We start from the raw sequence: 11,656 nt of genomic DNA, 5'->3' as shown, positions 1-11,656 counted from the left end.
TATTACAAAAAAGGTTTTAAATTCTCTGGTAATGCCAATACGGAATACTATCAAATGTTTCTCAAAGATGCCCTCTGGTGGTCAACTAGCAATAACTTGCAGTAACAGAAAAAATGGCAGAGAATTAAATGAAGTGCCACAGAATGCTGCGGCAGCACGCAAGGTGTGCCGCAGTACGACGCAACTTTTAAAGGAGGAACCACTGTAGCATTTTTATTTTTTATTTTTTTTATAAACCTTGATTTTATCAGGGATTCATACTGATACCAATGTCTATTTTACAGATGAGCCCTCAATTACATACAAAATACACACATCAACAAATAAATACAAAAATACAAAATCCAAGTGAAAGAAAAACACGATCATAAAAAAACTAATCAGTACAAAGGTCATCAGTCAGCTTTCTGAATTGACCAAAACATCGAATTTAAGAACATTTTGAAGACAGTTCCACAAATAAGGTGCAAAAAAAACTAAAAGCTGATTTACCTAAGGAGAGACCAAAATAATTTCCAGAGTTAAACATCCCCGAGACCAGGTGTGGTAACTCGTACAGTACCAGCTAAAAGTTTGGACACACCTACGCATTCAAAGGTTGTTCTTGATTTTCACTATTTTCTACATTGTAGAATAATAGTGAAGACATCAAAACTATGAAATAACACATATGAAATCATGTACTAACCAAATAAGTATTAACCAAATCATCATTGATTTAACAGGTGTGCCTTAAATATGTGGAATTGCTTTCCTTCTTAATATGTTTGAGCCAATCATTTGTGTTTTGACAAGGTAGAGTTGGTATACAGAAGATAGTCCTTTTTTGGTAAAATACCAAGTCCATATTATGGCAAGAACAGCTCAAATAAGCAAAGAGAAACATCCATCATTACTTTAAGACATGAAGGTCAGTCAATCTGGAAAAAGTCATTAACTTTGAAAGTTTCTTCAAGTGAAGTTGCAAAAACCATCAAGCGCTATAATGAAACTGGCTCTCATGAGGACTGCCAGAGGAAAGGAAGACCCAGAGTTACCTCTGCTGTAGAGGATAAGTTCATTAGAGTTACCAGCCTCAGAAATCGCAGCCCAAATAAATGCTTCACGGAGTTCAAGTAACAGACACATCTCAACATCAACTGTTCAGAGGAGACTCAGTGAATCAGGCCTTCGTGGTCAAATTTCTACAAAGAAACCCCTACTAAAGGACATCAATAAGAAGAAGAGATTTGCTTGGGCCAAGAAACATGAGCAAAAGACATTAGACCGATGGACATCTGTCCTTTGGTATGAGGAGTCCAAATTTGAGATTTTTGGTTCCAAACACTGTGTCTTTGTGAGATGCAGAGTAGGTGAACGGATGATCTACGCATGTGTGGTTCCCACCGTGAAGCATAGAGGATGAGGTGGAATGGTGTGGGGGTGCTTTGCTGGTGACATTGTCAGTGATTTATTTAGAATTCAAGGCACACTTAACCAGCATGGCTACCACAGCATTCTGCAGCGATATCCCATCTGGTTTGCGCTTAGTGGGACTATCATTTGTTTTTCAACAGGACAATGAACCAAAATACACCTCCAGGTTGTGTAAGGGCTATTTGACCAAGAAGGAGAGTGATGGAGTGCAGATGACCTGGCCTCCACAGTCACCCGACCTCAACCCAACTGAGATGTTTTGGGATGAGTTGGACCGTGGAGTGAAGGAAAAGCTCATTATATGTGGGAACTCCTTCAAGACTTCTGGAAAAGCATTCCAGGTGAAGCTGGTTGAGAGAATGCCATGAGTGTGCAAAGCTAACATCAAGGCAAAGGGGGGCTACTTTGAACAGGACAATAGGCAAGCAGCTTGGTGAGAAGGCTGTTGGCGCAATTATTAGAAAATGGAAGAAGTTCAAGATGACGGTCAATCACCCTCGGTCTGGGGCTCCATGCAAGATCTCACCTCATGGGGCATCAATGATCATGAGGAAGGTGAGGGATCAGCCCAGAACTACACGGCAGGACCTGGTCAATGACCTGAAGAGAGCTGGAACCACATTCTCAAAGAAAACCATTAGTAACACACTATGCCGTCATGGATTAAAATCCTGCAGCGCCCACAAGTTCCCCCGGCTCAAGCCAGCGCATGTCCAGGCCTGTCTGAAGTTTGCCAATGACCATCTGGATGATCCAGAGGAGGAATGGGAGAAGGTCATGTGGTCTGATGAGACAAAAATAGAGCTTTTTGATCTAAACTCCACTCGCCATGATTGGAGGAAGAAGAAGGATGAGTACAACCCCAAGAACACCATCCCAACCGTGAAGCATGGAGGTGGAAACATCATTCTTTGGGGATGCTTTTTTGCAAAGGGGATAGGACGACTGCACGGGATTGAGGGGAGGATGGATGGGGCCATGTATTGCGAGATCTTGGCCAACAACCTCCTTCCCTCAGTAAGAGCATTGAAGATGGGTCGTGGCTGGGTCTTCCAGCATGACAACGACCCAAAACACACAGCCAGGGCAACTAAGGAGTGGCTCCGTAAGAAGCATCTCAAGGTCCTGGAGTGGCCTAACCAGTCTCCAGACTGAACCCAATAGAAAATCTTTGGAGGGAGCTGAAAGTCCCTATTGCCCAGTGACAGCCCTGAAACCTGAAGGATCTGGAGAAGGTCTGTATGGAGGAGTGGGCCAAAATCCCTGCTGTAGTGTGTGCAAACCTGGTCAAGAACTACAGGTAATGCATGATCTCTGTAATTGCAAACAAAGGTTTCTGTACCAAATATTAAGTTCGGCTTTTCTGATGTATCAAATACTTATGTCATGCAATAAAAAGCCAATTAATTACTTAAAAATCATACAATGTGATTTTCTGGATTTTTGAAGTGTACCTATGATAAAAATTACAGACCTCTACATGCTTTGTAAGTAGGAAAACCTGCAAAATCGGCAGTGTATCAAATACTTGTTCTCCCCACTGTATTTGGATTTGTTTAACACTTTTTTTGCTTACTATATGATTCCATATGTGTTATTTCGTAGCTTTGATGTCTTAACTATTATGCTACGACGTAGAAGAAATAAAGAAAAACCCTTGAGTAGATGTGTCCAAACTTTTGACTGGTGCTGTATGTCTAAAGTTTAGTAATGATGTTAGGTGCAGTGGGACTTTCTATAAAAGGGCTTTGTAATTGAAAACATTGCAATGTATCAACCTATGTGACATCAAAGAGAGCCAAGAGACTTTTTGGTAGAGAATGCAGTGATGAGTACTAAAATTGTCGCTCGTAATAATTGAGTGAAAATAAAGATATTGTACATGAATAGAAAATGACTCAAGTAAAAGTGAAAGTCACCCAGTAAAATACTACTTGAGTAAAAGTCAAAAAGTATTTATTTTTTAAACATACTTAGGTATTAAAAGTAAATGTAATTGCTAAAATATACTTAAGCATCAAACGATAAAGTAAAGGTATAAATAATTAAGCAAATCAGAACGCACCAATTTCTTGTGTTTTTTTACATTTATTCCGGGTAAGCAGGGTCACACTCCGACACTTGTGCTTACTGAGTCCGCCAGATCAGAAGCAGTAGGGATGACCAGGGAAGATCTCTTGATAAGTGTGTGAATTTAACCTTTTTCCTGTCTTGCTATGCATTCAAAATGTAACGAGTGTTTCTGGTGTCAGTGAAAATGTATGGAGTAAAACGTACATTATTTTCTTTAGTGAAGTAAAAGTAGTCCAAAATAACTACAGATACCCCAAAAACTACTTTAAGTAGTATTTTTAATGAAGTACTTTACACCACTGATAAACGGCCTCAAATGGCTTTAATGAAGTGGCAGCTGTGTTCATATAGATGATGTTGCCATAGTCTAGGACTGATAGGAACATTGACTGAATAATCTGCTTTATACTGTTTAGTTACTAAGTTACTTTCCATTTTGGTCCACCAGCTTCAAACAGTGGTTTCAGTCCACAAGCTTCAAACAGCTGTAAATAAAGATTTTTTTTCCTATTGAAATAATATTTCACAGCGATTTAGATGGTACAATGATTCACTACAGCATTCAGTGCTTGTTTTCTCACGTAAACTGAAATTGATAACACAGCCACGAAGTCAGAACAGCTTTTCCAATTTGACAACAGATGCTGCTCCGACAGGAGAAATGAATAGGAGAATATCCCAGCCAACCACAACACAGGCAGGCAGGTAAGTAATACTGTGAAACACTGTCATTCCGCTATTAGCTGCCAGCTATGCTGCATTACAGTATATGGACATTTTCAGAAATTATACAAAATCCTTTGTGTAGCAATTTTAATTGGGATGACTGGAAGTCTGACACACATTGGTTTTTAATTTAAAGATATGCACTCTTTTTTTGTTTGTAATCCTGTAATTGTCACAGTAAAGTCGTAAGGATGTTGTGTCATGTTCCCCTGGAAGTTTTCTCTAGTTCCCGGTTGGTCCCGGGTATGTAAGAACGTTTTTTGGAAGTTCTTGAGACGTCAAGGGTTGTGAATACTTTCTAAAGGCACTTTATGATCAGAATATTTGTCTTTATTATCTGTGGGGTTTAATTTAGTGGGTAGATCATATTACAAATGTTGTGTTTTTTACATTACACTTGTTTGTCCAAAACTAATCACCTATGTCAATATGTTCGTCACCTATATCAAGATGTTTTTATTATAATGTCTTGCCCACTCTCTAGTGATGTGTTTCACATCATCAAGGTAACACACGATGACAGTTAAGAATGATAAGACAGTCATTTGTAGTAAAAACATGTTTTGTCTGGTCCTCCTTACATTTTGAACCAATTAAAAAAATATAACTTAGAGCCCTGTGTGTATTTGAGTATTTTCAAATCCACAGCCAAAAACGGGTGCTTCCGTTATCCGTAAAGGTAACCAAATTGTATTTTACAGGATTTTCGGATGCTTGTTCGAGTACCGTTTTTGGATGCCTGGGTTGAATGCATGAGAATGTATTTGAGAATTTCAAATACTTTCCAGTTGTATTTCCAGGTACATTGAAGTGTTAAATGATTTGTCTTTTCAAGTAGTGGACGTCTGAATACTTGCTTCGAACGTAATGTACAGTGCCTTGCGAAAGTATTCGGCCCCCTTGAACTTTGCGACCTTTTGCCATATTTCAGGCTTCAAACACAAAGATATAAAACTGTATTTTTTTGTGAAGAATCAACAACAAGTGGGACACAATCATGAAGTGGAATGACATTTATTGGATATTTCAATCTTTTTTAACAAATCAAAAACTGAAAAATTGGGCGTGCAAAATTATTCAGCCCCCTTAAGTTAATACTTTGTAGCGCCACCTTTTGCTGCGATTACAGCTGTAAGTCGCTTGGGGTATGTCTCTATCAGTTTTGCACATCGAGAGACTGACATTTTTTCCCATTCCTCCTTGCAAAACAGCTCGAGCTCAGTGAGGTTGGATGGAGAGCATTTGTGAACAGCAGTTTTCAGTTCTTTCCACAGATTCTCGATTGGATTCAGGTCTGGACTTTGACTTGGCCATTCTAACACCTGGATATGTTTATTTTTGAACCATTCCATTGTAGATTTTGCTTTATGTTTTGGATCATTGTCTTGTTGGAAGACAAATCTCCGTCCCAGTCTCAGGTCTTTTGCAGACTCCATCAGGTTTTCTTCCAGAATGGTCCTGTATTTGGCTCCATCCATCTTCCCATCAATTTTAACCATCTTCCCTGTCCCTGCTGAAGAAAAGCAGGCCCAAACCATGATGCTGCCACCACCATGTTTGACAGTGGGGATGGTGTGTTCAGGGTGATGAGCTGTGTTGCTTTTACGCCAAACATAACGTTTTGCATTGTTGCCAAAAAGTTCAATTTTGGTTTCATCTGACCATAGCACCTTCTTCCACATGTTTGGTGAGTCTCCCAGGTGGCTTGTGGCAAACTTTAAACGACACTTTTTATGGATATCTTTAAGAAATGGCTTTCTTCTTGCCACTCTTCCATAAAGGCCAGATTTGTGCAATATACGACTGATTGTTGTCCTATGGACAGAGTCTCCCACCTCAGCTGTAGATCTCTGCAGTTCATCCAGAGTGATCATGGGCCTCTTGGCTGCATCTCTGATCAGTCTTCTCCTTGTATGAGCTGAAAGTTTAGAGGGACGGCCAGGTCTTGGTAGATTTGCAGTGGTCTGATACTCCTTCCATTTCAATATTATCGCTTGCACAGTGCTCCTTGGGATGTTTAAAGCTTGGGAAATCTTTTTGTATCCAAATCCGGCTTTAAACTTCTTCACAACAGTATCTCGGACCTGCCTGGTGTGTTCCTTGTTCTTCATGATGCTCTCTGCGCTTTTAATGGACCTCTGAGACTATCACAGTGCAGGTGCATTCATACGGAGACTTGATTACACACAGGTGGATTGTATTTATCATCATTAGTTATTTAGGTCAACATTGGATCATTCAGAGATCCTCACTGAACTTCTGGAGAGAGTTTGCTGCACTGAAAGTAAAGGGGCTGAATAATTTTGTGTGTCCAATTTTTCAGTTTTTGATTTGTTAAAAAGGTTTGAAATATCCAATAAATGTCGTTCCACTTCATGATTGTGTCCCACTTGTTGTTGATTTTTCACAAAAAAATACAGTTTTATATCTTTATGTTTGAAGCCTGAAATGTGGCAAAAGGTCGCAAAGTTCAAGGGGGCCGAATACTTTCGCAAGGCACTGTACGTGAAAGTGGTTGGAATATGTTGTTGGGATATAGGTTGGGATATTTTGAAGAGTATTAGAACCCAGGATGGATTGTTTGCAACTCCATTGTCGTGATGAAATAAATTCCATGGAAGCTGGGCTGTTGCTGCGTGTATACAGTTCATTCGGAAAGTATTCAGAACCCTTCACTTTTTCCACATTTTGTTAAATTACAGCCTTATTCTAAAATTACTAAATTGAATTGTAATTCCTCATCAATCTACACACAATAATGACAAAACGAAACCAGGTTTTTATTTACATAGGAATTCAGACCCTTTGCTATGAGACTTGAAATTGAGCTCAGGTGCATCCCGTTTCCATTGATCATCCATGAGATGGTTCTACAACTGGATTGGAGTCCACCCGTGGTAAATTCAATTGATTGGACATGATTTGGAAAGGCACACACCTGTCAATTTAAGGTCCCACAGTTGACTGTGGATGTCAGAGCAAAAACCAAGCCATGAGGTCAAAGGAATTGATCGTAGAGCTCCGATACAGGATTGTGTCAAGGCACAGATCTGGGGAAGGGTACAAAAAATGTCTGCAGTATTGAAGGTCCCCAGGAACACAGTGGATGGAAGAAGTTAGGAACCACCAAAACACTTCCTAGAACTGGCCGCCCGGCCAAACTGAGCAATCGGGGGAGAAGGGCCTTGGTCAGGGAGGTGACCAAGCCTCGAGGGTCACCTCCCTGAGTTCCTCTGTGGAGATGAGAGAATCTTCCAGAAGGACAACCATCTCTACAGTATTCCACCAATCAGGCCTTTAAGGTAGAATGGCCAGACGGAAGCCCCTTCTCAGTAAAAGGCACATGACAGCGTGCTTGGAGTTTGCCAAAAGGCACCTAACGGACTCTCAGAACATGAGAAACAAGCATGTCTGGTCTGATGAAACCAAGTTTGAACTCTTTGGCCTGAATGCCAAGCGTCACGTCTGGAGGAAACCTGGCACCATCACTATGGTGAAGCATGGTGGTGGCAGCATCATGCTGTGGGGATGTTTTTCAGCAGCAGGGACTGGGAGACTAGTCAGGATTGAAGGAAAGGTAAACGGCGCAAAGAGCAGAGAGATCCTTGATGAAAACCTGCTCCAGAGCGCTCAGGACCAAGCAAAGGTTAATTTTCCAACGGGACAATGACCCTAAGCACACAGCCAAGACAACACAGGACTGGCTTCGGGACAAGTCTCTGAATGTCCTAGAGTGGCCCAGCCAGAGCCCGGACCTGAACCCGATCTAATATCTCTGGAGAGACCTGAAAATAGCTGCCCATCCAACCTGACAGAGCTTGAGAGGACCTGCAGAGAAGAATGGGCGAAACTCCCAAATACAGGTGTGCCAAGCTTGTAGCATCATACCCAAGAAGACTCAAAGATGTAAACACTGCCAAACAAAGTACTGAGTAAATGTAATATTCAAGTTTTTTTTTTCTTCTACATTTACAAAAAAAAAAAAAAAATGTTTTTGCTTTGTCATTATGGGGAATTGTGTGTAGACTGTTGAGTGAAAAAAATACTGAATCCATTTTAGAATAAGGCCCTATGTATTCACACCCATCAGTCAATACATGTTAGAATCACCTTTGGCAGTGAATACAGCTGTGAGTCTTTCTGGGTAAGTCTCTAAGAGCTTTACACACCTGGATTGTATAATATTTGCCCATTACTCTTTTCAAAATTCTTCAAGCTCTGTCAAATTGGTTGTTAATCTTCGCCAAACAACCATTTTCAATTCTGGCCATAGATTGTCAAGCATATTTAGGTCTAAGCTGTAACTTGGCCACTCAAGAGTGTTCACTGTCTTCTTGGTAAGCAACTCTAGTGTAGATTTTGCCTTGTATTTTAGTTTATTTTCCTACTGAAAGGTGAATTAATCTCCCAGTATCTGGTGGAAAGCAGACTGAACCAGGTTTTCCTTTAGGATTTTGCCTGTTGTTAGCTCCATTCCTTTTATTTTTTATGCTGAAAAACCACCCAGTCCTTAATGATTACAAACATACCCATAACATGATGCAGCCACCACTATGCTTGAAAATGTGGAGGGTGGTACTTAATAATGTGTTGTATTGGATTTGCCCCAAACATAACACTTTGCATTCAGGACACAAAGTTAATTGCTTTGCCACATTCTTTGTAGTACTACTTTGTTTCCTTACTGTAAACAGTAAGCAAGTTTGGAATATTTGTATTCTGTACAGGCTTCCTTCTTTTCACTGCGTGAATTAGGTTATTATTGTGGATTAACTACAATGTTGTTGACCCATCCTCAGTTTTCTCCTATTACAGCCATTAAACTCTGTAACTGTTTAAAAGTCACCATTGGACTCATGGTGAAATCCCTGAGCGGTTTCCTTCCTCTCCGGCAACTGAGTTAGAAAGGACACCTGTATTTATGTAGTGACTGGGTGTATTGATACACCTTCCAAAGTGTAGTTAATAACTTCACCATGCGCAAAGGGATATTCAATGTCAGCTTTTTTAAAACCCATCTACCAATAGGTGCCCTTCTTTGCGAGGCATTGGAAAACCTCCCTGGTCTTTGTGGTTGAATCTGTGTTTGAAATTCACTGCTCGACTGAGGAACCTTACAGACAATTGTATGTGTGGGGTGGAGAGATGAGATAGTCATTAAAAAATCGTGTTAAATACAATTATTGCACACAGAGTCAATCCAATTTATTATGTGACTTGTTAAGCACATTTTTACTCCTGAACTTATTTAGGCTTGCCATAACACAGGGGTTGAATACTTATTGATTCAAGACATTTCAGCTTTTCATTTTTAATTAATTGTAAAAAATTGCTAAAAACATAATTCCATTTTAAAATTATGGGCTATTGTGTGTAGGCCAGTGAAAAAACTAAATCTAAATTTAATCGATTTTAAATTCAGGCTGTAACACAACAAAATGTGGTGTGAATACTTTCTGAATGCACTTAAAAGTACACTCAATATAAATAATTGTTTTTATCATAGTGATTAAGGAATAACATTAAAATAAGAGTAATATGTCCCACCAACATTAGACAACAACACAGAAAACCCTAAAATTGCTTAAGTAAGTAACTGATGAGAGAATATTCAGATTAACTGATAACTGACACAGACATGGTGGCATAGCACAAAGATCAAAATGCAGTTCAAATCCCAGGTGAGGACATGTTGAATAATAATAATAATTACTGTATAAATTAACATGCACAATGTAATCATGTATGTCAAACGTATAAGTTGAAAACACACTGTGTGTGTGTGTGTGTGTAACTAGTTCCAAAGTCTTTTTTTTTTTTGTTAAATGCCCGAACAATAATTTCTAGTTGAATGAACATATGAGACAAGTTGAGGAAACACATCATTTTAAGTTGACAGAATTTTCCCCAAAGCTTGAAGCTAAGTTTGGGCCAAAAGTTTAGGTAACACTTGGACCGTAAAGTTGAGTAAACAAAAAAAAGGCTGTGGAACCAACTACTTAAAAATAATTAGTTGAAAAAACTAGATGTTTTTTTTTTTTACAGCGTTTTGCTGAATCCCCAGAGAAATTGGATACACCCCATAGAGCTGTCAGGGTCATAACGGAGAAGTGTATATAGTCAATGTTTCACACCTTGGAGGAAAAAGGAAATGTCAGGGCAAAAACAGTGACACGCTTTCTGCCTTGCTTCAGTAATGCCTGGACAGGATGGATGGTTTGGTGGATGAATCGCTCTGATGATGTACCGATCAGTTTCAGCTGAATGATTCCTGTCTGGGCTGCTTGCCACCTCAGGGACCACAGGAGGAGAAAAAAAGGCTTGTTCATAACAAAGAGCCGTGAAATACTATACCCGCTTTGTACAACCCTTTCTACGACTACAAATCCTTTCTCATCTATTTGTGTGCTTTCAAATATATCACAAGCTATCAATAAAAGACGTCCTTTCAAAAGATTCGGAAACATTTGTCGAAACAAAAAATGGTTTCTGTCAACATCTAAACAGTACCATTCTTCCATGGTAGTGCCGTTTCATGATTCAACTGTGATGACTATTGAGGTGGCTCGATTGAAGCTACACGGCAGTGCCTCTTCAAACAGGACATTAGGAACAAAACAAACACAACTCGTCTCTTCCTGAAAAATATTTGTTCCCAGATGAGGCAATGCAGGGAATGTAAAGTAATGCATGGGTGTCCATGGATGTATCGCAAATATGTGTGTGTGGGAGCATGCCAGTGTTGTACTGCACCACACCAAAGATTAAAACCCACACTAGGTACTCCCAAGGCACCCACATGTGAGTTACCATACTGAATGTGCATTGGGTTTAGATTGGCCATACTTTACTCTGTCTAGGAGCAAGTGAGTCATTTGGAACAATGAATTACTCTCAGATGTTTTAGAGAGCTGCTCTAGTCTAAGGCCTTATGATTTTGATTATATACATACCGTATAAAGTGTAATCTTTGATTGGTACATCCATTTCGAGACATATAAATAAATCATATATAGCCATTGATTCTTATATATGAGTTACAGTATTTAAAAAGTTACGAAGAGTTGTGGTGATTCTTAGTGTAACTCCCCGCTGTTTGCAAAGTACATTTTTAAATCTCAGTATGGAAATCTGTCTGTTCAATCTAAAAATGTGACTTTCTATATTAACACATAACGCATGTAACACATGGATATGTAATCTGTCCCTCACTCACTCCTCCAGGCTCTCTTCTTTCTCCCTCCATCTCTCACCCCCTCTCCCTCTGTCTCTCTCTACAGTATACCAGGGTTCATCAACTAGATTCAGCCGCGGGATGACATTTTCTGCAGCGGATGGTCGGGGGACGGAACATAATTACAAATCATTTTGTAGACTGCAAATTGACCGCGAGAAGCCCGGAACAGATATAGTGTTTTACGAAAACATCATCCTTATCATT

The sequence above is a fragment of the Oncorhynchus tshawytscha genome, linkage group LG10 (genome assembly GCF_018296145.1).
Source record: "Oncorhynchus tshawytscha isolate Ot180627B linkage group LG10, Otsh_v2.0, whole genome shotgun sequence".
NCBI lineage: Eukaryota > Metazoa > Chordata > Actinopteri > Salmoniformes > Salmonidae > Oncorhynchus > Oncorhynchus tshawytscha.
Note: the sequence above shows the minus strand (reverse complement) of the source record.